Genomic DNA, 24,643 nt, shown 5'->3' on the forward strand with positions numbered 1-24,643 from the left:
CATATATTCCATTTAGAACATCACACATCAATCACAATTGCTTCAATTATATACTCCATTATATATGCTGCCATTTTCTTAAGAACAGGAAGGGAATGCACTATAGATTTCGGAACTTTCTCACTCCAGAGCTCTTAACATGTCTTTAGTCAAGGTGGGCCTAAATTTTGCCAAAAAGACACTCGTGGTCTAGTGTCTTTTTGGCAAAATTTATCAATTTGACATGCAGTTATCATTGCAGATAAATCTGAGGTCCAATTTAAGTGAACACACATTGTGAGTGAGGAGAAGGATGGATGAGATTAGTGTGAGCTTTTGACAATGATATTGGAAGTCCAAAGTGAATTGAAGTCAGTTCACATGGGCCACCAAACATTCATTCCTTATCACAGTTTTCTAGATGAGGATCCACCCAAAAATAAATCTTCCAGTTTTATTCATGTCTAGGAAGGGACATTCATGACTAGAAAGTTCTTTGGCTTTCTTTTTTTCCTTAAAACCTTTACCCTCTTTTTCTTATATGTTTCACACCATCATTGTACCATCAAATTCCCTTATAGCATCTCCAGGACTATGGGTAAACTTCTAAAATAAGACTTTCTTCTAGGATTAGCTAGTTGATTGGATATATAAAAAGTGAATCCTTTTTATATTCTTGAACATAAGTCAAGAAACTTTTTCACACATCATTGTGGTTTCAGGTGTTCCTGCTTTACATATGTCTAAATTCATTGGGCTGCTCTAGAAAAAACGAGATTCTGTTTGTATTCTTCTTATCTCTGTCATCTCCTTTCTTTGTCTCTGTTAGTAGACCAGGGGTCTTCAAACTTGTTCTGTTTGCAGGTCAAAAGTCACATAGTAAATATTCTAGGCTTTGTGGACCGAAAGGTAAAAACAGAGGTTCTTAGATAACCATTTAGCATGTAGCCATTTAAAAACTGTAAAAACAAAAAACAACTTAGATTATGGCCTTAAACACACAGGTAGCAGGCCACACTTGGCTGACCTCTGGTGTAGACTATTGCCTACAATTTGACATGTGTTTTGATGTCCTAACTTGCTCTTTGGCTTGGATTCTCTCCAAACTTTGGTCCATAATTTATTGCCAGGCACATGCCAACCCACCATAGGTCCTCACCTGCATTTTGGGGAACTACTTAGGAAAGGCCCCAATTGTCTTTCAAACTGACAAATCTTCAGACATGATATATGATTTTTTTAAGCTTGTGATTTCAAAGATAAATTTTTTTAGTAAAATAAACTAAAAGGGTAGATTCCTAATGACAGGATATATTAAATTCTGTAATAAATTCCCAGGGCTAACTAACAGGATATAAGTAATATAAAAGAAAGCACAAATCTGCCTTCACCCAAATATCTTAATAATTAATGAAAACTTGTTTTATGAATTTGAGAGACACAGATGACTTCTCTTTGTTGTTCTACTCCTCTGGCATTTTTCCCTCTGGCATTAATTCCTTCAGTGAATATTTATTTCACGTCTATAATGTGCCAGAGATTCTACTACACACTATCAAATCAGAAATAACAGACACAGTCCCTGCTTTCAGGGGCAAGAAGTTGAAGGCAGGAGAAAGACAAGAGGAGAGTTAACAGATATAATGCAGGGTGGTAAGTGATATGACAATAATGGGTCCAGGGTAAAATCCTTGGGAGTGGCACTGAACTGGGCAAAATGAAGTCAGGGAGGCCTTCCCATAGAATTCGATGTCTGAGCTGCATCCTAAACCATAAGCATTTATCATGACGCAGAAGAGAAAAAGAGTATTCTCTGCAGGAAAAGAAAAATGTGAAAAGGGCCAGAAACCTTAGAAACCCCAGTCTGCGTAGGGGCTGTCTGTGATTTAATAAAGCTAGGCTGTAAAAGAGTGAGATGTGCAGTGCCTGGAACCATGCCTGGCATAAAATTGATGCTTGATCAAGAATTGTTGACAGATTGAATGCCAGGAGATGAGTCTGAAGAGGTAGGCAGGGCAAAGATAATCTCTGGCAAGCTAAGAAAGTTGCTTTTTATCCAAAAGGCACGGCTGAGCTTTATAAATGATCTGACTTGAAGATACTTGGGTCTCAGAAAATTCACTCTGGCAGCACTGTGGGAATGGACGAGAATGGAGCCAACCTTGAGCTGGAGAGAACAGTTAAGAAGCTGTGTATTCTACCAGAAGGGAAATGTTGACTAGTCGCACCACGGAGGTAACAGAGGGGATAGACAGGAGGGTTACAATTGGAGAGTCTTCCAGAACATTAATAGATCTCTTTGTTATTCTGTTGTGCAAACGTAGAAATAATAAAACCTCGTTTTATTTATGTAGCCCCGTACAGTTGGCAAAATATTTTCAAAGAGAGGCTTAATCAATCAGTTCGTTGCACAGTCTTTGTGGATTGGACCAGAGAATTATAATGAAAGAGAAAATAATGAATAATACGACACACACAGTGACACACGCAATCTAAGGCCAGGTTTTGTTCGTGATAACTCTAATTCCTACTGATCACCTAATTAATCCCAGAGAGATCTAAGTCTTGAAAATGCAAATATTACACTTTTCCTCACAAGGTTAATTTGTATTTACCATCCACAGTTTGGCAAATGATTTTCTGTTTTCACCATGAATATGTATGGCTTGCTTTCAGCGACCAGAAACACTTTGTTTTCTTATATTCTACGTCATGTTCTGCCTGTAGCAGGACTGACTTGGGGAGCAGCCTGCTAATTAAGAATGGGTAAATTATAAATAGTAAATTCAGAGGCAGTTGGTGGACTTAGAAAATATATATGGTATACACTGTGGATCGCAGCAGACATTTCCAAGCATTCATTTTACTTTTAATACATAAAATTCATGGGACTTTTTAGTGTACCATACCATATTTACAAGATTGCCTCAGTTGAAATCAGGGTTATCATTTAATGGGTACTTAAGAAACAGAAGGCATTGAGTTAGAAATGCACTCTCTGATATTGCTGAATTAAATATTCTTCCTTTGTTTTTCCTCCTTTTAAAATGTCTTCTATAGAATCTCATAGAAAAGAAATTGAGATCAATATATAACGTTGTACCTGCAGTTGTCATAGTTTTTCCATCTAATACTTTAATGTATTTACAAGTGAAAAATTGAGGCTCAGTGAGATTACATAATGTGCCCATGATGAACAACTTAGTAAAAAGAGATCTAAGATTTCCAGCTGAAAAGCCAGTGTTTTTCTCCCTGTACACCTTATAGAAGCATTATTACCTCTTGCCAGTTCCTGAAAGGTCACTGCTATAAACTGATTTATTTCATTTGAACTTGGGTTTACTTAAAAAATTCAATCGTTCCAGAGGACAGACATTTACACCTGTAAGGTTTATCAGTCTATATACCTTCTAGTGTGAATAAACCTATTGTGTATATTTCCCTGAGAGTGGACTTCAATCAGAGAAAAGGGAGAAAATGATCAATAGGGAGAAGGGGAAAGTGTTCCTGTGAAAGAGAGAAATAGGTCTAGAAAAGCACACCAAACTTCTTTTACCCTATTGAACTGAAGTGGTCCTATTTAGATATCGATAATAGAAGGTATTTGTTAAATTTAAATTTTAGCTGCAAAGAATTTGAAAATTGATGACTAGTTGTGTTAGTAACTGTGTCATCTCCTCCAAATATTCATTCATACCCTTCCTGGATATTCAAATGGCTTTTTTTTTTATCACCTCCTTCAGGTCTTTGTCTATATGGCCCTTCTCCATGAAGTTTTCCCAGACCAACACACTTAACATTGCACCCACCTGCCCATCCCCTTCCCTGCTTTCTTTGTTTCCATAGCACTTATCACCAACCTCCACACTATAAATTTGAGCTCCTTGCTAGAATGTCAGCCCTATGAAGGCACGACTTTTGTCTGTTTTGTTTCACTGCTCTTACGTCTAGTGGCTGAAGTGGTACCTGGCACATGCTAGGGGCTCAATCAACTTTTATTGAAAGAATGAAGAAACTGATTGTGAACATATTATGTACTACAAAGGAAATGGAAGAGATATGCTATTTTATTTTATGATGGGAGATTTATAAAGACTAATATGGAGAGCAGCATAGCTTACTTATTGTGTTTCAAACTAAGAGGAAGCTATCAAGGTTCTAGCCTAAAATGTGGGATAATCGTTAAATACAGTTTATTTAGGAATAACAGTAAATTACATATTTGAAGCCTGATCAATGAAAAACTATTTTAAAATTCATATGTGATTTATACCTGGTGAGGTATAGCTGAAAATTTTAGGTAATTGTCATGGAAATTAACTTTCTGTTCTGCGATTCCATTTCTTTCCAGCAAAGTTATGTAGTCTTCCACCACCTGTAAAGAGAAAGATAAATAATTTTCTGTTATGAAAGGATTGAAATTTAAGTAGTGTACAAAGGAAGTTATGACAAAAACAAAAATCAAAACCAAAAAAAGTTAGCAAATTTTGGCCTCCTATCTGAGCTCTAGATAACCATTCATTCATGTACTTGATTTGTTTGGGCCTTAAGTGTGATATGCTATTGTTGGAATAATATTTGTGTTAATAGCAAAGGTCTACTAATAATTCAATTTATATGTTAGCCCAACTTAGTTTAGAGACAAGTCCATGGACAGGTTGACAGGAAAATCAGATAACATGCATTTAAGCAAATTTTAAGGAAGATAAATAGTGTCATCTGTGTGGTGTACTCCATCAAATCTCTCCAACAATGATTATGAAAATTTAATTGAATTCAAGTAAAAACAGATGACCCACGCTTGTCTGGGAAATAAGCAGATCACTCTCTTCTAGTGAATGAAGAATGAATCTCAACCTCTCTCTCTCTCTTTCTCCATATACGTATATATACAAACAAGCACACACAGTCGGGTTTATATATATGTACATATGTATATTATGTATGTTTGTATATATATGTATATATATCGATATATAGAGTTACATGTGTATTTTAAAAAATAATCTTATTTTCTTTTCTACTCTCTTTTTTCTTTCTGAAGGATTAATGACGCAGAAGAAAGCAAGCTTAACTTTGAAGATCTGGAACTAAATCAAATACCAAAAAAAGATCAAGGATTGCTCTGTTTGTTTTGTTTTGTATCCCAACTAAAATTTAAATTTTATAAGAGTAGTTATGCAGTTCATTTGCCCTGTCGACTGCATATAAGTCAGTGCCACTTCATTTGACTTTCATACATTGTAATTTTTACTGTAGTTAAAGATCACTGGGAAAAAACTTAGGGATAGATGTTGGATAAAAATATATACAAGAAATTTTAAGGCCTGTTTGTGCAGTCTTCATCATTTCAATTATAAGAAGATAATTTAATAATTAGAAACTAATTTCAAAAATAGGAGATTTTTTTTTGAACAGAGCAAAGGGTCATTATTTATTGATAAAAAATAATTTATCTTAGATACTTAATGGTTATAAATTTTCTGAATATCAGCAACCTATTTAAAAATATAAGTAGATAAAAACAGATTCAATGTAGTAGGAAGCAACATCATCAACCTATGGTTGATAAAAATTCAAATAATTCAGTTAATAAACTTGAAATAATAGACACATTAATTGGATACCCTACCAGAGAACTACGTGTTTTCTTAAGTGCACCAAATTTTATAAAACTTAGTCACATATTTGGACAAAATTTGTAAAAGATTAAAATTTTACAGACCAGGGCTTCCCTGGTGGCGCAGTGGTTGAGAGTCCACCTGCTGATGCAGGGGACACAGGTTCATGCCCCGGTGCAGGAAGATCCCACATGCCGCGGAGCAGCTAGGCCCCTGAGCCATGGTCGCTGAGTCTGCGTGTCCGGAGCCTTTGCTCCACAACGGTAGAGGCCAGAACAGTGAGAGGCCCGTGTACCGCAAAAAAAAAAAAAAAAAAAAAAAAAAAAAAAATTTACAGGCCATATTTTTGATAACACTCTAAAACTGGAAATTAGGTACAAATGTGTAAAGAAAAGAATAATTCTTCGAAATTAAACCATCAATTTTACAACCTAAACAACTATTTGTTTAAAGAGGAATACAAATGTTATTAGAGACCTTTAAAAATTGACATTTGAATATATATTATTTCCTATTTAAAAAAGAAAAGTGATACATGCTACATTATTTACTCATACACAAATTTTAAAACTCTTTCCAATGCCCACTATTAGTCACTCAGTATTTCAGCACAAGGGATAAGAGAACCAAAGAAACAAAATATCTGTCCTCAGGGAATTTCCTTTATCCCAGAGTAAAATAAACAAACAAACAGATAAATCACAGGCTAAAAAATGGGAAATACATTTTGTGTAGGTCAAATGGTTAAATACGGACAATTTCATATGGTTCAATCTAATTTATAGAATATTGGGTAGATAGAAGATAAGTAAACATATCAGTTCAATCAAAGTTTATAGGTGCTGAAACAGAAGTATCTGTAATATGTATGATGAGAACATGAAAATCTGTCTTGTAGATCATTAGCATTGTGCTGGGTATTATACGCAGGAAAAGCCTTTGTGTCCATTTGGTTGATAATAGTACTGAAATCAACAATTTTCAAGGTATTGCTTCACGTTATTATGCATATTTACATAACTATACAGATATACATGTTACATGCTACATATCAAGGAATTGTTTCTTTCTACCCCCCTTTTTTTAACCAGTAAGTGCATTCTAAACGTATTCTTCCAAAAAATTACTTTTTTTCACTTAAAATTTGTAAGGGGTTATTTCTTGCTGTATTGATTATAAATTTAATAAATCATTTAAATAGATGTCTAATATTCTATAATATGTGTATAATATTAATATATCTTTTGTATTTATTTATATGAACACAATTCCTCAAAATGAGATTGTTGGATCAAGAAATAATTTTAGAGAAGAGGTCTAGGGGTCTCTACATTCAGGATATATACTCTCACTAAATTGCTTGTTTTCTTTTTTTTTTAATTTATTTAATTAAATTATTTATTTATTTTTGGCTGCATAGGGTCTTCGTTGCTGCACGCAGGCTTTCTCTAGTTGAAGCCTTGAGGTGCGAGGGCTTCTCAACATGGTGGCTTTTTGCGGAGCACAGGCTCTAGGCATGTGGGCTTCAGTAGTTGTGGCTCACGGGCTCTAGAGCGCAGGCTCAGTAGTTCTGATGCACAGGCTTAGTGGCTCTGCGGCATGTGGGATCTTCCCGGACCAGGGCTTGAACCTGTGTCTCCTGCATTGGCAGGTAGCTTCTTAACCACTGCGCCTCCAGGGAAGCCCCAGCTTGTTTTCTTTTTAACACATTTTTCCTCAGTTATACTTAGGCCCCCATTCCAGAGTCTTTTTTAAAATATCTTTTGCAGTGAATAACCCTCTCATCTTTTGCCAGAATTTGGTAAGTCTGTCTTCTGATTGTTCAAAGTAGGGAATTGGATGTGTATGGGGAGGTAGGATCCTTAAATGGAATTTCTGTCTGTCTTCCAGTTTTCATCCCTAACCTCACCCCTCTTCAAGGCACTAGGTGACAACAATTTATGAATCTTTTGTGTATGTTTCAGTAAGCCCGCTTGCTTATCAGCTTTCTTAAGTTCTCATTTAGAGCTCAGCTTTCTCGGCCTGCTAATCACATACTCTGCAGCCTGGAAAAATCGAATGCTGTTGTCTCCATTCTCTTTGAATTTACAGATTTTTTTTTTTTTTTGGTTTGGTTTTCATGGTGTCTGGAGTAAAGCTAATTGAGAGGATTTTAATCTGTCATCCTGACTGAAAGTCTGATTCTTCATTCATGCTTGGGCTTTCTTCAGTTTAGATGGGTTATAACCTTGAACATTTTAGAGGAGGCAATGATGCCATTTGGGTGTGAAGGCAATCTATTCCTTTTGGAAAATGTCCCCTTGATTTTCTCAAGGCAAGGATTTTAATATCCTACAAAGTGGAGGAGGTCTTAGAGATCAGTGTAATATCTTCACATTATATGTGAAGAAAAGAAGCCCAAGGATTGTAAAGGTTTTTCCAGGTTCATATGGGTAATAATTAGTGGGGTTAGCGTTTAATTTTGTTTAGGTTTTTAATGTACTCTTTCCCCTCCATTCACAGTACAACCTAGATTTCCAGTTTCCCAGTCTTCTCTATGATACTACACAGAGGATCTGAGCATAATTTATATATTTGCATGTTTATTCATTTATTATCTAGCCTCTCCCAACAAACAAAAATTCCATGAGGTCAGTGAATACCTGTTTGTATTGCCTTTTTCATTCATTCCAGTACCAAATAGTGTTATTTCCAGCACTAAATAGTGGCTGGACTCGATACATATGTTAAATAAAGTATTGAATACATTAATATAACCACTGTTTAGCTTGGAATGGCTACATTTTATCATCTTGATCCCCACCAAGTGTGGAGTTATTCTTATATCTGAAGGACTATCTAATGCTACCATTCTCAGTTCTACTGCACAGATCACATACACAGCATTGACCGGGGATTGTTTTTATTGCAGATGCTATTGGTGAATGAAACTTATTATTCTTTCAGTAATTAAAAATATTTAATGATTCCAATAACAATCATTAAAAATGTGCTTTTGTAAAATAGAATATTAACAAAATATGCAATTTTCTTGATAATCCAGTTATCATTATAAACATATAGATTGTACTATGTTACTACTTCTCACATCTTTTCCCTACCTTCACTTCAACACAAAGAGAAATAACACATATTCCACTTTAGTTTTTCAGGTAAGAAAAAACTTTTTTATCAGAAGGGAATACATTTTCATATTATGGTCTAAATTGATTTAGCAGAATTTAAGCTAAATATTAAGTGACTTGGTATTTTTAAATATCTATACTCTACCATTCAGATACATATTACAAGGTTATATGAAATGTCTTTATATTTGGTGTGTCACCTAGAAATAGTGCTTTGATCAGTTACTAGACTGCATGTTTTAGTAAAGAGAATGTTTGGAGAAGAACAAAATATATCAATGCCATATTTATTAAAATTAAAATGAATTTTAATTTATGCATCCAGGACCTCCCATTTTTCATTCTAGTTGGCAAACGAAAGAATACATAAAGACATGTAAATTATTTACTAAGGAGAAAAATAAAACCACTTTGGCTCTTATGGATGACTTTTGTTTCTTGGTAATTTTGAACATTTTAATCTAAGTGTTCCTTATGTTCCTGAAGGTGAAGAACACTGGAAAGAAAGATCTTAACATGATTTTTCCAGTTTTCACAGATCAGTTTTAGCATTCAGGAGATTATTGAAGGCCAACAATATCTTACATCAGATTCATGGGGCACGAGCTACTTAAATATTTAGTTCTTGAAAAAAAAGATAAATGAGCAGTCAGATGAGTTATAGGGCTTGAAATGAAAGGAAAAGCTCTGATGAGGTGACTGTTGAGAAGCAGCGGGAGGTCAAAGGATGGTAACAGAAACAAGGAAATGAGAAACACACCTTATTATTATGCAGTTTTTTAGAATGTAAAAGATCTTTGGTAACTCTGTGAAAATTGAAGGTGTGAGATATTTTATTAACATTTAGGAGAGATTTATTGCAAACTATTGCTGCCTACTCCTGAAAGTTTTCTGCAATTTTTATGCTACATCAATACTTAATGATTTATTGTGTTCTATGAGGTTCTAATCCTTGATAGGCACTGAGCTATATAATTAGAGGTCTGGAACACAGTGGTTAAACATGGATTCTGGAATCAAACTATGGAATCTGTCCAGTTGTGTGGCCTTGAGAAAGTTACTGAACCTTTCTCAGACTCAGTAAAGAAGAGAATATGAGAACACACATACTTCAAATGCTTACTATACAGATTAGACAGGTTACTATGTGTAAAGCACTTAGTGCCTGGCAGATGTAGAGGTTACTGTATATCTATTGGCTACCATTATTCCTCAACATATCTGATATCCAGATTATCCCTTCATGTGAATCTACATTAATCTCACTCTTGTATGCTGCTTTCCAGTGGAGGAAAGGTTTTTAAAGTTTCTTGAGAAACCTAGGACTTTCTTGCTTCTAATCCTTTGCCCATGCAATTTTCTCTACCTGAATTAACTTCCTCTTCACTTTCCACCTTGCTAAATTAGCCCTAGCACAGATGTCACTTTCTAAAAAGCCTGCCCTTTTTCATAAATTGAATGTCTCTCAGTTGAATCTACTGTAATATTTCCATGTGTCATTCATCATACTTTGTCTTGTAAAATCTTTGTGGTATAAGGAATGTTTCTTAAACTGTGATTTGTGGATCCTGGGGGTCTGCAGACATATTCTCTACTTCTAGGAGAAGTTATGAATTTTCTATTTTCATTTGGATAATGATCTTAACAAAAAAGTATAAGCATATTCTAAGTCACCTGTATGAAATCCTTGTAATTGAGTGTTGAAATGCATTTTTATTACCCATGTTTTGTTTTTTGCGGTATGCGGGCCTCTCACTGTTGTGGCCTCTCCCTTTGTGGAGCACAGGCTCCAGAGACGCAGGCTCAGCGCCCATGACTCATGGGCCCAGCAGCTCCGCGGCATGTGGGATCTTCCTGGACCGGGGCATGAACCTACGTCCCCTGCATCGGCAGGCGGACTCTCAACAACTGTGCCACCAGGGAAGCCCTATTACCCATGTTTGTGTTGTGTTTACAATCACCTTCACAAGAGGTAAAGGACAGAAAACTTCTCTTGGCATGGTAAGACAGGTTTCACAAGAGTCCAAATAGAAAAGAGTCATGGGTGAAAAGTGAGTCTGTGCACATCCTAGAGCATGGGGTCACCAAACAATGCGTGCTCTCTGTGCCATATTCACATGGTAAGTTGATGCTTGGGGGACATTTTTCATCTTTTATATGCCAATTATCCAAACTTTATTGGCAATAAGTGGAATAGCAAATATGCAAAAAATGTGTTTTATTTTTACATATTATAGCTTGAGGTGTACTGTTATACTGATTGGCCCATCAAAATAAAAAAATTCATTTTTAATGAGAAAATTAAAAGAAGTGATTATGATGGAGACTCAAATTACGATTCTGCACACTCAAATTCAAAGGAATCAATTTGAAAACAAATGAAGCACAAAAACAAATACGTTTCTATTATTAAATGTAGTATCAGCAAATTAGTTGCAACAAATTCACATAATATATATCATAAAACTAATCTATAACATTAAACTAATATAATATTTAACTATTTTATTGATTTTGCAGTTTATTAATTCAAATTTATTCTTGAATTCAGCAATTATTTATAATCTTGCTATGTACAAATCAATCATCTAGTTACTAAAAATATAGCAGTGAACCAACAAAACTCCTTGTCTTTGTATAGTTTTTTACTGTAATGAAAGAGGAGACAGTCACCAATATGAATATGTAAAATATACAGTGTGACATTGATTAGTGATAAGGAGTAAAGATAAAATAGGGAAAGGGGCAGGGGAGAGTTGAGAACACTTGCAATTTTAAATAATGTGGTAAGAAAGGTCTCCTTGAGTGGGTGAAATTCCATTGAAGATCTGAGTGATGTCCATGTAGATAACCAGGGAAGAGCACTTCTAGCAGAGGGGAATAGAAGATACTAATACCCTAAGGCAAGAGCATGCTTGTGTATTTGACAAGAGTGATCAGGTCCATGTGGCCAGAGAGATCTAAATAAGGGGCAGAATAAAATGAGATAACATTTGAGGTAAAAACAGCACTCACACTAAGTAGGGCCTTGTAAATCATAGGAAGGACTTTGGCTTTTGTTCAGAGTCCAGGGGAAACCATTGGGCACATTGTAGCAGAGAAATGTTGTGAACTGATTTAGTTTAGCTAGAATTCCTTGGACTACTGTGTTGAAAATGAACTTAAAGGCATCGAGAATAAAAGCAAAGAGCCACGTAGGGAACCTACTTTAAGTGGAAGGTAACAGTGACCTGAACCAGGATGGGAGCAGTGGGAATTGTGAGAAAAGCTTACTGTCAGAATATATTTTAAGGATAATAAAGCTAACAGGTATGCTGATGGGCTGGATGTGGGCAACCAGAGAAAGAGGAGTTAGATAGCATCAATATTTTTTACTTGAAATACTGGAGGAATACAATTGTCATTAACTGAAATAGGAAAGACTCCAGAAAGAGTAGGTGTGGGAATAGAGTGAAACATTAGGAGGTCAATTTTGTACATGGTAAGTTTAGGAAGGTTCTTTAACATCCAGTGGAGATATCTTTTGGTTTGGGAGTTGCACAAAATTTATAGTTCTACCTTTTGTATTTAAGAAGTAATGTAATCAAGATCATAATTTAAATCACCAATCAGTGTCTACCAGAATATTTCTCCTTTAAAAGAGACTAAGTCATCATTTGATTTTAAGAAGCACTATGGTAGGGGATAAGAAGTTAAAGCATTTTGAGGTCAGGGAAACCAAAATTTGAGTTCTGATTTGATCATATTACAGATATGAGACTTTATATGAGTAATTTTTTTGAGCGTCTATTCATTTCTAAAAGTGGATATGGTAATACCAAGATAAGAATTTTGTGAGAATTAAAAGAGATAATTTCCATAAAATATATAACTCAATGTCCTGTTTGGCACTTAATTGATGCCCAAGTGAAATGTTACTTCTCTTTCCTAAAAGTCCCTTGATATGCTTTGAAAAAATGGCAGAATTTGACCTGGAGACACAATAGGGCTGGTTCAGTCAAGAATGTGAGCAGTGAGAACAGAGGTAAGGATCAATCATCCTAAAATATATGTTTGGGAGTGGAGAGCCAGGGGTTTCATACTCCAAGAAGTATGAATTAAAGCCAAATATTTGGACATGGTGTAAAGGCCAAAAAAGAGCCTTATAAGGTAGATGAAAGCAGATAGTGCACTTAGGAGAACTTCTCAGGCTCAGTGAAGATAAGGAAGGTCAAGCATATGGTGGATATCAGGTAGGAACATGTTCAATATCAACATTTACTGATTACCTCTTTAAAAAGCATAGTAATAGGTACTTCTTATGAAATCTTTACAACACATCAGTTGCTCAGGTCACAGAAATGGAATTGAAACCTGGGTCTTCTATGTTTAGTAACCTTTACCATAACTTTGTGGAATTACTGTTCTTAGGGAATTTAAATAAACTATATGTACAAACATATACGAACTTATACATTATATATCCATATCTATTCACATACACACACATACATATACACACACACACATACATACATATATATACATATAAGTGGTTGGTGTTATTTCTAAAATAGTCAAGCACGAGATAAGCTTAGAGAAAATATAGAGACAGTCAATATGTTTAGTAAAGTATCTAAAGACAAGTTCTTAGCATCTTCTTAAGGTAAAATGGAGACTGCTTCAAGATCTGTGAAAGAGAGCACTCCTGCCCTTCTCTGAACTCTTCATTTTAGGGGAGGGAGCAGATTCTCTGTAGTTGATTTCTAACACAGAAGGACTAGGCAGCACCTTGGTGAGGGCAGAGAACAAGTCGCTTTCATATACTATTCCTCTCGGGAGCTAGCCTACAGAGTGAGCTCTAAAGAGTCATATGGATTTCAATCAGTGTCCCACTCCCCATAGTCACATAATTAGCTCTCCACATCAATGAAATCCTCAATTCACTTTTGATGGGTTGGTCTATATCCTGCTGTGGTTTCTCAGCAGTCCATCAGATTAAAAATGTCAGTATGTTCTTTGGACGATGGTAGACAATGAAGTCAGCCCAATCCAAAGACAAATAAAGTAGCTGAACTTTCCATAATGAAATAGCACAATGTCACTGAAGACTTTCATAGGCACAAATACCCTAAGAATCACCATACTGGAGTATAATCAAAGTACACTCAGCCTGGAATTCTGTCTTATTTGTGTCAGTAATCCGGGAGAGAATGGAGTTGTCATTCATTATAATAATCTCAAAAACATAGGAATGTACCACCCAGAAATATCCTCAACTTCCAAATTTGTGATTCGACATTCATGAGCCTTTTTTCAACTATCATTACATAATAAGTTTATTAGGCACTGGGTATAATACTCTTCTATTTGCCTCATGTTTATGTATTTCAAATGATAAACATTAGTACTCTATTCCATGATTGTATGGAAAAAAATATGCTCTTTTTTATGTTTCATATAGTATTTATAATTAATACATGTATATTGTATAAAATAATGTGTAAAACGAAGTTTCCTATATTTAGGTTAGGTTTCCTATATTTGCTCATATGCTAGTTTATATGGTACAGCTTAGTTTAATTGTAATTAACTAATAATTTTTTGAAGTATAATTTACATCTGTCTTCCTCACTATACTGTAGTCACCTTGAAGATAGAAACTATTTTAGTCATTTGTATCACCGGCACTTAGTAGGTGTTGCAATAAATATTTGTTGAATAAATGTAAGAAATAAAGTCATAAAGTCATAATATATTATACTATACTATATTATATTGTATTATATTTAGAGAGAGAGAGACTCTGAAAGGTGAAGAGAAGGTAAGAAACCAGCTAGGGATGTTGGAACCAAAGGAATGATATGGCAGTGTATCCTTGGATTTTCTTTGTACCTCATATAGCTAAGACTGGATGCTGGAGAAGCCAGCAACCCAGAAACACTAACAAGTACAGATCAAAAAATGGGCTTAAGAAAAACCCACTTTCTTTAGTCAAGGAAACAGGAAAGGGGGAGTACAGCAAGGCAGAAAACTTTTGGAAAATAACTGCTCTACTCCAGCCAAAACTCACACACACACACACACACACACAGTGGTCCCATCCCACTCTGCTGGGATGGTATCACAGAGTGGGCAGGGGGGATATTCACCCTCACTGAGCAGTAATGATGATGCTTCCCATGATGTTTGTGGAGACCAAGTGGGAAGACTGCCTGGACTTTCATCTCCCATTCAGAAGTAATGTTGTGCCCTCTCCTTGTGGACTGGTATCAGGGGAGGCCTAATGGAGAGTTAGGACTTTCACCACCACCCAGAAGTAAGCATTCTATGCTCTGGTCATGTCTGTGTACACTTCCTGGGGAACAATCACGAGGCTCATGGCATGCTGCCATACAGGGCAGTGCAGCAGAGGCTAGTGGAGAGTTTTACTCTCACCTGAGCCCAGCAATAATAGGCAACCCTCTCCCACTGGCTTTCAACGGAAGCTGAAATGGTAACATAGAATTCCATCTCCAGATGGCAGTAAAGAGGCAGTGTCTCCCCTTTCCCACAGAATCCATGACAGATGAGACCTCCCTCTTAAATAAAAGGTATAAATAAGATCTAAAAGAAGATGTACAGGGACTTCCCTGGTGGTGCAGTTGTTGAGAGTCTGCCTGATGATGCAGGGGATGCGGGTTTGTGCCTTGGTCCGGGAAGATCCCACATGCCGCAGAGCAGCTGGGCCCGTGAGCCATGGCTGCTGAGCCTGTGCGTCTGGAGCCTGTGCTCTGCAATGGGAGAGGCCACAACAGTGAGAGGCCCGCGTACCACACACACACACAAAAAGATGTACATATATACAGTGGAATACTACTCAGCCATAAATAAGAACAAAATAATGCCATTTGCAGCAACGTGGATGTAACTAGAGATTACCATATTAATTGAATAAGTCAGAAGGAGAAAGAAAAATACCATATGCTATCACTAATATATGGAATCTAAGTTATGGCACAAATGAACCTATCTACAAAATAGAAACAGACTCACAGACATAGAGATCAGACTTGTGGTTGCCAAGGGGGAGGGTGGGAGAGAGAGGGATGGACTGGGAATCTGGGTTTGGTAGATGCAAACTCTTACATTTAGAATGGATAAATAACAAGGTCCTACTGTATAGCACAGGGAACTATATCCAATCTCTTGGGATAAACCATAATGGAAAAGAATATTAAGAAAAGACTGTATATATGTCTAAAACTGAGTCACTTGGCTATACAGCAGAGATTGACACAACACTGTAAGTCAACTGTACTTCAATTTTAAAAAAAGAAATGAAAGGAGAAGAAAAGAAGAAAAGAACAATCCTAGCATATTAGTTTGAGCTCTAGATGGGGCTCAAAAAAAAAAAAAAAAAAAAAAAAGATGGTGATGCAATTCAGTGGGATAGAAAATTCTGGGAAAAGAGTAGATTTGGAGAGAAATGAGAAGAAAAATCAGTCTTAAGCATGTAAAGTTGGCTTTTGGGCCACACAAGCAAAGTTGCCCAGCAGTCAACTGGAAGTATCTGTCTGGAGTTATGAAGAGAGATAGAAACTTTATGTCATAGGTAATATTTTCTTTGACTCATAGTCTAAGCCAAGGATTTGTATGCAAATGGTTTATTAATAAAGTTGGGGGAGAGGTAATAAGACAAGGAAGGGGAAGAAGCCATGAAAGAGAATTATTTCAGATGAAATCTCAAGCTCTATCTCATACATGGGAATCTTTACAGAATAAACTATACTTCAAAGTGCACTGCAGTGGAGGCAAAGAAGCTGATCTCATACTCAGAAGTGCAGGGAGAAGGGAATGTAAAATTCCCAAATAATTCTGGTTCTCTGTATGTGTGATGCAATTCCAGTTCCCCAGGGAAATCTTCTAAAAGTCACAAGTATGAGATGTTAATAGCAAAGCACACAGAAACTAGTTTCTAGAAACTAGAAACAGGAACACAGAGGATCCAAGAGGATCTGGGTGGGGCATTAGCAGTATTCACTACTGTGTAGATATAGATTTTGAAATCAGCATCTAACACATGATAATTGAAGCCATCAATTCATCCATTTATTCATTCATTAATATTTATTGAGCATCCCCTGTCTGCTGAGTACTGTGCTAGAGCATGGAGGCATAATGGTGAATGAGGCTTATGAGGTCTTTTCCTTTATATCTAGTAGAAAACTAGATATATGTTTATATCTAGTAGAAAACTAGATATATTGATATGTAGTTATAAAGTAAGTCATGGATTATAATTGCAATAGAGGCTATGAAGGAGGACAAGGTAATAAGAGATTACATAACAGCAAAACCTTCTGGTCTGATAAGTTCAGGTACTGCAGTTAGGTTAAACCTGTTTCTGGCCTATAGGATACTCCATAATTGGTTAAAGTTAAGTCTTCTCAAAAGTTTTCCACACAGTTTCCATAAATGAAAATTAGGATTTGGGGGTAGATCTTGGAAAATATCCAAGACCTCTCACCCTGGGTAAAATTAAACATGAGCATGCTCAATGGGTGGCACAAGCTATTGGTGTATCAATAGATTTACTCAGCCAAAATTTGTTGAATGTTTATATTTTCCAGACACCATTTTTGATTTTGGAGTTTATAGCAGTGAATAACACATTCTAAAGGCAAAGAGTGACAATAAGCAAGTTAAAATACGTGACGTATGGATAAGTGCTATGATATTAAGTAACACATAAGTATTTTCTATATATTTCATTGGGGAAACAATCTACCCTCTTCATTTACAAGTACTATGGCAGGGACCACTGGTTATTATTGGTGAATTCATTTCCCCCTCCTTCCTTAAAAATAGAGACTCTATTTTTAGTTGGATGAATTACTGCTAAGCATAAAGATTTTACTTCTCAGTTTTTGTTGCAGCCTGGCCATATGATGAAGCTGTGGAAACTGAGTTTTAAATAAGTTATGGGTGGGACTTCTGAGGAGGTTGTTTAAAAAGAGCTGATTCAGAGGTAATGTCAAAAAGATGGTGGAATAGGAAGTTCTAGCCCTTGTTTCCTCAAAGAAAAACAAATTTGACAACCATCTGTGGGCCAATATACTTTTATAAGAATTCCAGAATCAAGTTAATAAGTTGGAGTACACTAGGACAGTACAAAGTCAAGAACAGCTGCATTGAAATGGGTAAGAAGAGCAATTTTACTTTGCCCATATTAGTCCTTCCCCCAAGCTGGCACTGGTCAGAGCTGAGAGAGATTGCTCTGACTGGAACTTCTTTCTCAGGAGTAAAGAGAAAAGAAGCATATGCGTCCAACATTCTGACTTTCTGGAGGGCTGCCTGAAGGACTGGTTTCTGTGTTGCCTCGATCAGAGCCCTGACTGATATGGCATACTTTGGATGCATACTAACTGCTGAGAATCCTGGAAAGTAGATCATTTGGTACTGTAGAACTACAAAACTTGCAGTGATGTAGAAAGACACCAGAGAGAACAAGAGATTAAAAACCCCAGAAAAAGAAACTGGCAAGCCACTCTAATTGAGAAATTACATGCATAGGCGCAGAGAAATTATGTGCCCCTCCAAATGTTTCAGAGGCCCCCAGAATCTCTAGCTGGGCTGATTGATGGGGAACTTCACCTATACAGAGCCAGTCCACATACACTGGCAGAAGTGGCTATTTTATCAAATACACAGATCCCAACACAAAGTTACAAGACATGTAATTCAAAATGGAAACATGGCACAAACAAAGAAGCAATACAAAAATACAGGAACTGATCCTAAATAAATGGAGAAGTATGAATTACCTAGCAAAGTGTTTAAAACAATAATAAAAATGCTGTATGAGCTCAAGAAAAAGATGCATGAACAAAATGAAGATAAGAACAAATAAATAGAAAATAAAAAAAGACCTAATATAAATTTTGGAGCAGAAAAATACAGTAACCAAAAAAAAAAAAAAAAAATTATTACAGGGGTATAACAGCAGACATGACGCAGAAGAAAGAATCAGTGAACTTGAAGACAGGTCATTTGAAATTACACAATCAGAAAAACAAAGAGAAAAAAGAATGAAAAAGAGTAAAGAAAGCCCAGGAAACTTATTGGACATCATTAATGAACTAATACACCTATAATGGGATTCTTAGAAGAGAGACAGGAAAGTTGCCTAAAGAAATAATGGATTCTTAGAAGAGGGACAGGAAAGTTGCCTAAAGAAATAATGGAGTGACATAGCAGCGTCAGTGGCTAGAGTTTCTCAGCATGAAGCAGCCATGTGGCTGAAACGGTCTTGGTGCACCAGCCTGGTGTCAGGCCTGAGCCTCTGAGGTGGGAGAGCCAAGTTCAGGACATTGGACCACCAGAGACTTCCCAGCTCCATGTAATATAAATTGGTGAGAGCTCTCCCAGATATCTCTGTCTCAATGCTAAACCCAGCTCAATCCAAAGGCCATCAGACTACTGTGCTGGATTCTCCATGCCAAACAACTAGCAAGACAGATACACAACACCACCCATTGGCAGAGAGGCTACAGAAAATCATACTAAGTTCACAAATACCCCAAAACACACCACTGGACACAGCCTTGCCCACCAGAAAAACAAGACCCAGCCCCACCCACCAGAACACAAGCACCAGTCCCCTCCCCTAGGAAGTCGACACAAGCCACTAAACAAACCTTACCCACTGGAAGAAGACACCAAAAACAACAGGAAATACAAACCTGCAGCATACGAAAAGGAGACCCCAAACACAGTTAGTTAAGCAAAATGGAAAGACAGAGAAATATGCAGCAGATAAAGGAGCAAGGTAAAAACCCAACAGACCAAACAAATGAAGACGAAATAGTCTATTGAAAAAAAATTCAGAGTAATGATGGTAAAGGTGATCCAAAATCATGGAAATAGAATGGAGAAAATACAAGAAACATATAACAAGGACCTAGAAGAACTAAAGAGCAAACAAACAATGATGAACAACACAATAAATGAAATTAAAAATTCTCTAGAAGGAATCAATAACAGAATAACTGAGGCAGAAGAACAGATAAGTGACCTGGAAGATAAATAATGTAAATAACTACTGCAGAGCAGAATAAAAAGAAAAGAATGAAAAGAATTGAGGACAGTCTCAGAGACCTCTGGGACAACATTAAATGCACCAACATTTGAATTATAGGAGTCCCAGAAAAAGAAAGTGTCTGAGAAAATATTTGAAGAGATTATAGTTGAAAACTTCCCTAAAATGGGAAAGGAAATAGTCAGTCAAGCCCTGGAAGCACAGAGAGTCCCATACAGGATAAATGCAAGGAGAAACACGCCAAGACACCTATTAATCAAGCTATCAAAAATTAAATACAAAGTTAAAATATTATAAGCAGCAGGGGAGAAACAACAAATAACATACAAGGGCATCCCCACAAGGTTAACAGCGGATTTTTCAGCAGAAACTCTGCAAGCCAGAAGGGAGTGGCAGGACATGTTTAAAGTGATGAAAGGGAAAAACTACAAGCAAGATTACTCTACGCAGCAAGGATCTCAGTCAGATTTGATGGAGAAATTAAAAGCTTTACAGACAAGAAAAAGTTAAGACAATTCAGCACCACCAAACCGCCTTTACAACAAATGCTAAAGGAAGTTTTCTCAGCAGGAAACACAAGAGAAGGAAAAGCCTACAAAAACAAACACAAAACAATTAAGAAAATGGTAATAGGAAAATACATATCGATAATTACCTTAAATGTAAATGGATTAAATTCTCCAACCAAAAGACATAGACTGGATGAATGGATACAAAAACAAGACCCGTATATATGCTATCTACAAGAGACCCACTTCAGACCTAGGGACACATACAGATTGAAAGTGAGGGGATGGAAAAAGATATATCATGCAAATGGATATCAAAAAAAAGCTGGAGTAGCAATTCTCATATCAGACAAAATAGACTTTAAAATAAAGACTATTACAAGAGACAAAGAAGGACACTACATAATGACCAAGGGATCAATCCAAGAAAAAGATATAACAATTGTAAACATTTATGCACCCAACATAACAGCACCTCAATACATAAGGCAAATGCTAACAGCCATAAAAGGGGAAATCAACAGTAACACAATCATAGTAGTGGACTTGAACACCCCACTTTAACCAATGGAGAGATCCTCCAAAATGAAAATAAATAAGGAAACACAAGCTTTGAATGACACATTAAACAAGATGGACTTAATTGATATTTATAGGACATTCCATCCAAAAACAAGAGAATACGCTTTCCTCTCAAGTGCTCAAGGAACATTATCCAGGATAGATCATATCTTGGGTCACAAATCAAGCCTTAGTAAATTTAAGAAACTGAAATTGTATCAAGTATCTTCTCCAACCTCAATGCTATGGGACTAGATATCAATTACAGGAAAAAACTGTGAAAAATACAAACATATGGATGCTAAATAATACACTACTAAAAACCAAGAGATCACTGAACAAATCAAAGAGGAAATCAAAAAAATAGCTAAAACAAATGACAATGAGAACACAAGACCCAAAACATATGGGATGCAACAAAAGCAGTTCTAAGAGGGAAGTTTATAGCAATACAATCCTACCTCAAGAAACAAGAAATATCTCAAATAGACAACCTAACCTTACACCTAAAGCAATTAGAGAAAGAAGAACAAAAAAATCCCAAAGTTAGCAGAAGGAAAGAAATCATAAAGATCAGGTCAGAAATAAATGAAAAAGAAATGAAGGAAACAATAACAAAGATCAGTAAAAATAAAAACTGGTTCTTTAAGAAGATAAACAAAATTGATAAACCACTAGCCAGCCGCACCAAGAAAAAAAAAGGGAGAAGACTCAAATCAACAGAATTAGAAGTGAAAAATGAGAAGTAACAACTGCCACTGCAGCAATACAAAGGATCATGAGGGAGTACTACAAGCAAGTATATGCCAATAAAAGGGACAAGCTGGAAGAAATGGACAAATTCTTAGAAAAGCACAACTTCTGAGACTGAACCAGGAAGAAATAGAAAATACAAAAAGACACTCAGAAGCACTGAAATTGAAACTGTGATTAAAAATCTTCCGGCAAACAAAAGCCCAGGACCAGAGGCTTCACAGGCGATTTCTATCACACATTTAGAGAAGAGCTAACATCTATCCTTCTCAAACTCTTCCAAAATATAGCAGAGGAAGAACACTCCCACACTCATTCTACGAGGCCACCATCACCCTGATACCAAAACCAGACAAAGATGTTACAATAAAAGAAAACTACAGACCAATATCTCTGATTAACAGAGATGGAAAAATCCTCAACAAAATACCAGCAAACAGAATCCAACAGCACATTAAAAGTATCATATACCATGATCAAGTGGGGTTTATCCCAGGAATGCAAGGATTCTTCAATATATGCAAATCAATCAACGTGATAAACCATATTAACAAACTGAAGGAGGAAAACCAAATGATCATCTCAATAGATGCAGAAAAAGCTTTTGAAAAAATTCAACACTGATTTATGATTAAAAACTCTCCAGAAAGTAGGCATAGAGGGAACTTACCTAAACATTTATTATGTTTAGGTAAGTAATATGACCCTCAGGCCATATATGGCAAACCCACAGCCAACATCATTCTCAATGGTGAAAAACTGAAACCTTTTCCTATGAAATCAGCAACAAGATAAGAATGCTCATTCTCAACACTCTTATTCAACATAGTTTTGGAAGTTTTAGCCACAGCAATCGGAGAAGAAAAAGAAATAAAAGGGATCCAAATCAGAAAAGAAGTAGTAAAGCAGTCACTGTTTGCAGATGACATGATACTATACATAGAGAATCCTAAAGATGCTACCAGAAAACTACTAGAGCTAATCAAAGAATTTGGTAAAGTAGGAGGACACAAAATTAATGCACAGAAATCTCTTGCATTCCTATACATTAATGATGAAAAATCTGAAAGAGAAATTAAGGAAACACTCCCATTTACCACAGCAACAAAAAGAATAAAATACCTAGGAATATACTACCTAAGGAGACAAAAGACCTGTATGTAGAAAACTATAAGACACGAATGAAAGAAATTAAAGATGATACAAACAGATGGAGAGATATACCATGTTCTTGGACTGGAAGACTCAACATTGTGAAAATGACTATACTACCCAAAGAAATCTATAGATTCAATGCAATCCCTATGAAACTACCAATGGATTTTCACAGAACTAGAACAAAAAATTTCATAATTTGTATGGAAACACAAAAGACCCCGAATAGCCAAAGCAATCCTGGGAAATAAAAATGGAGCTTGAGGAATCAGGCTCTCTGACTTCACACTATACTACAAAGCTACAGTAATCAAGACAGTATGGTACTGGCATAAAAACAGAAATATAGATCAATGGAACAGGATAGAAAGCTCACAGGTAAACCCATGCACATATGGTCACCTTATCCTTGATAAAGGAGGCAATAATATACAATAGAGAAAAGACAGCCTCTTCAATAAGTGTTGCTGGAAAAACTGGACAGCTACATATAAAAGAATTAAATTAGAACACTTCCTAACGCCATACACTAAAATAAACTCAAAATGGATTAAAAACCTAAATGTAAGTCCAGACACTATAAAACTCTTAGAGGAAAATATAGGAAGAACACTCTTTGACATAAATCACAGCAAGATCCTTTTGACCCGTCTCCTAGAGAAATGGAAATACAAACAAAAATAAACAAATGGAACCTAATGAAACTTCAAAGCTTTTGCACAGCATAGGAAACCATAAACAGGACAAAAAGACAACCCTCAGAATGGAAGAAAATATTTGCAAATGAAGCAAATGACAAAGGATTAATCTCCAAAATACACAAGCAGCTCATGCAGCTCAATATCAATAAAACAAACAACCCAATCCAAAAATGGGCAGAAGACCTAAATAGACATTTCTCCAAAGAAGATATACTGATTGCCAACAAACACAAGAAAGGATGCTCAACATAGTTAATCATTAGGGAAATGCAAATGAAAACTACAATGAGGTATCACCTCACACCAGTCAGAATGGCCATCATCACAAAATCTACAAACAATAAATGCTGGAGCAGGTGTGCAGAAAAGGGAACCCTCTTGTACTGTTGGTAGGAACGTAAATTGATACAGCCCCTATGGAGATCAGTACGGAGGTTCCTTATAAAACTAAAAATGGAACTACCATATGACCCAGAAATCCCACTACTGGGCATATACCCTGAGAAAACCATAATTCAAAGAGTCATGTACCACACTGTTCATTGCAGCTCTATTTACAATAGCGAGGACATGGAAGCAACCTAAGTGTCCATTGACAGATGAATGGATAAAGAAGATGTGGCACATATATGCTATGGAATATTACTTAGTCTTAAAAAGAAATGAAATTGAGTTATTTGTAGTGAGGAGGATGGACCTAGAGTCTGTCATGCAGAGTGAAGTAAGTCAGAAAGAGAAAAACAAATACCGTATGTTAACACATATATATGGAATCTAAAAAATAAATGGTTCTGAAGAACCTAGGGGCAGGACAGGAATAAAGACGCAGACATAGAGAATGGACTTGAAGACATGGGGAGGGGGAAGGGTAAGCTGGGATGAAGTGAGAGAGTAGCATTGACATATATACACTACTAAATATAAAATAGTTAGCTAGTGGGAAGCAGCTGCATCGCAAGGGGAGATCAGCTCCGTGCTTTGTGACCACATCTAGGGGTGGGATAGGGAGGATGGAAGGGAGATGCAAGAGGGAGGGGATATAGGGATATATGTATAATATAGCTGATTCACTTTGTTGTACAGCAGAAACTAACACACCATTGTAGAGCAATTATACTCCAATAAAGATTAAACAAAATACTCAACAGAATAAAAGGGGCATAAAACACAAAACTGTTCA

At 36.2% G+C, this 24,643-nt stretch overlaps 1 long non-coding RNA gene across 1 annotated transcript; it reads left to right on the forward strand.

Moving 5' to 3' along the window:
* Window positions 1–2,996: 2,996 nt before the first annotated feature.
* Window positions 2,997–19,093, forward strand: LOC113618697 (uncharacterized). Its single transcript, XR_003432089.1, has 3 exons — window positions 2,997–3,008; window positions 14,377–14,382; window positions 18,974–19,093. It is a non-coding gene; the product is annotated as an uncharacterized LOC113618697 (long non-coding RNA).
* Window positions 19,094–24,643: the final 5,550 nt, after the last annotated feature.

Source organism: Aethalodelphis obliquidens, unplaced genomic scaffold (assembly GCF_003676395.1).
Source record: "Aethalodelphis obliquidens isolate GAN/ISIS:26980383/991018 unplaced genomic scaffold, ASM367639v1 scaffold6, whole genome shotgun sequence".
Lineage (NCBI taxonomy): Eukaryota > Metazoa > Chordata > Mammalia > Artiodactyla > Delphinidae > Aethalodelphis > Aethalodelphis obliquidens.